The sequence below is a fragment of the Culex pipiens genome, unplaced genomic scaffold, assembly GCF_016801865.2.
Source record: "Culex pipiens pallens isolate TS unplaced genomic scaffold, TS_CPP_V2 Cpp_Un0032, whole genome shotgun sequence".
NCBI lineage: Eukaryota > Metazoa > Arthropoda > Insecta > Diptera > Culicidae > Culex > Culex pipiens.
The window spans coordinates 23320-26177 of record NW_026292849.1 but is presented as its reverse complement, the minus strand read 5'-3'; the positions used below and the strand labels follow the sequence as shown (position 1 = coordinate 26177).

General features: G+C 32.3%; 1 pseudogene; it reads right to left on the bottom strand.

Annotated features, from left to right (window-relative positions):
- Positions 1 to 1621: 1621 nt before the first annotated feature.
- LOC120431679 (40S ribosomal protein S2-like) lies at positions 1622 to 2442 on the bottom strand (annotated as a pseudogene).
- Between the last annotated feature and the right edge of the window lie 416 nt (positions 2443 to 2858).

The window sequence follows — 2858 nt, the reverse complement described above, 5'->3', positions numbered from 1 at the left end:
TTGTATTTTTGTATTTTTGTATTTTTGTATTTTTGTATTTTGTATTTTTGTATTTTTGTATTTTTGTATTTTTGTATTTTTGTATTTTTGTATTTTTGTATTTTTGTATTTTTGTATTTTTGTATTTTTGTATTTTTGTTTTTTTGTATTTTTGTATTTTTGTATTTTTGTATTTTTGTATTTTTGTTTTTTTGTATTTTTGTATTTTTGTATTTTTGTATTTTTGTATTTTTGTATTTTTGTATTTTTGTATTTTTGTATTTTTGTATTTTGTATTTTTGTATTTTTGTATTTTTGTATTTTTGTATTTTTGTATTTTTGTATTTTTGTATTTTTGTATTTTTGTATTTTTGTATTTTTGTATTTTTGTATTTTTGTATTTTTGTATTTTTGTATTTTTGTATTTTTGTATTTTTGTATTTTTGTATTTTTGTATTTTTGTATTTTTGTATTTTTGTATTTTTGTATTTTTGTATTTTTGTATTTTTGTATTTTTGTATTTTTGTATTTTTGTATTTTTGTATTTTTGTATTTTTGTATTTTTGTATTTTTGTATTTTTGTATTTTTGTATTTTTGTATTTTTGTATTTTTGTATTTTTGTATTTTTGTATTTTTGTATTTTTGTATTTTTGTATTTTTGTATTTTTGTATTTTTGTATTTTTGTATTTTTGTATTTTTGTTTTTTTGTATTTTTGTATTTTTGTATTTTTGTATTTTTGTATTTTTGTATTTTTGTATTTTTGTATTTTTGTATTTTTGAATTTTTGTATTTTTGTATTTTTGTATTTTTGTATTTTTGTATTTTTGTATTTTGTATTTTTGTATTTTTGTATTTTTGTATTTTTGTATTTTTGTATTTTTGTATTTTTGTATTTTTGTATTTTTGTATTTTTGTATTTTTGTATTTTTGAATTTTTGTATTTTTGTATTTTTGTATTTTTGTATTTTTGAATTTTTGTATTTTTGTATTTTTGTATTTTTGTATTTTTGTATTTTTGTATTTTTGTATTTTTGTATTTTTGTATTTTTGTATTTTTGTATTTTTGTATTTTTGTATTTTTGTATTTTTGTATTTTTGTATTTTTGTATTTTTGTATTTTTGTATTTTTGTATTTTTGTATTTTTGTATTTTTGTATTTTTGTATTTTTGTATTTTTGTATTTTTGTATTTTTGTATTTTTGTATTTTTGTATTTTTGTATTTTTGTATTTTTGTATTTTTGTATTTTTGTATTTTTGTATTTTTGTATTTTTGTATTTTTGTATTTTTGTATTTTTGTATTTTTGTATTTTTGTATTTTTGTATTTTTGTATTTTTGTATTTTTATTGTTTTTGTATTTTTGTAATTTATTTTGTATGTGTGGTGTATAATTTTTTTCCTATGTTTGTGTTGTTGTTTTCTTTCTGGTTTCATTGGCGAAAAAAAAAACGCTATAGGTTGTCGTCGGTGCTGTGGCGTACGCAATGGCTAATACTGTTGAAGTCGTATGGATGTGGGCCTCCACCAACGATGTTCTGGCCAAACTCGAATCGCTTAGCGAGACACAAAGATACCGGACATCCGTGTCAATCATCGTCGGAAATGTAAAGATGGGGTGGCAAGTTCCGCCGGCTGGAATTGGAAAGAAGCTTTTGAGTTTTGTTTGAAAGCTTTGCCAAAATTGGACACTAACCTTAGTCTGATTAGTTTCATCCGGACTGAACTATTCAGATCGAAATTTGGAACCGGCATCCCAGTTTTTTGAATCACTGTCAGCGTAACATGGCGGAAGAACCGCCGGAGAGATTGGTGTAGATGGTGACCCGGATTTCTAGTTTCGCGACTCCGACGCAATCCTCGATACCGTCCATCTGCAGCAGCTTCTTCGGGACCGGGGCCGGCACAATGCGAACCGGATTGAGGTGCACCAGGACGGTAACCGCACTTGCCAAAGACCTTGCAGAGCACGGTGTGGGGCTTGCCGATCTTGTTACCCCAGTAACCACGGCGAACCGGCATGACCGACAGCTTGGCCAGGATAATGGCACCGCGGATGGCGGTGGCCACTTCCTTGCTGCACTTGACGCCGAGACAGATGAGGCCGTTAGAGTCACCGATGGCGACGAACGCCTTGAAACGGGTACGCTGACCGGCGCGAGTCTGCTTTTGGACGGGCATGATCTTCAACACATTCGTCCTTGAGCGAGCGGTTCAGGATCGGGAGCGAGTACACGTAGATCTCCTCCAGGGTGCGGATCTTGCCATCGCGCACCAGCTCGGTCACTGGAACCCATTCCTTGGAGTCTTCCTTGCCGCGACCACGGCCCCGTTCGCGTCCCCCGCGGCTCGCACCTCGCACCGGCACCACCGCGAGAACCAAATCCTTGAAGATTTGTCCGTTTCGGAACTGTTTCCGGCGCAGAATCGTGGGTTTTTTTATCCGGGAAAAGCAAAACGCCGCTCAGCAGCAGGCGGACCTGCTGCGGCACTCAACGAGATAAACAAAATAAAAATAAATAACATCTACTTGCGAAAGATGCGAACAGCTGATCCTGACAGCGTAACGCATTGGCTGCGGCGGACTGGGCAAAAAAAATGCGCCGCAAACATGGTGTTTGCGATTTTGCAAACTTTTTGCTTCAATATCGAAAACATTTTTTCCAATATCGCAAACATTCTCGATGATTTCGGAAATTTCCAATGTTTTCGAATTCGTCGCAAATATTTTTCGGATCCAACGACCAGATTTTGTTCCGTGCAGACAGTCTCAAGTTTGAGGGTTTTGCGGATGTGGTTCGTTGGAGTGTTATTGTTTTTTGTTGTTGGTTGGGAGGCCGTTTTTATGAGGTTATGATAAATTACTTTCTTCCTTGGGA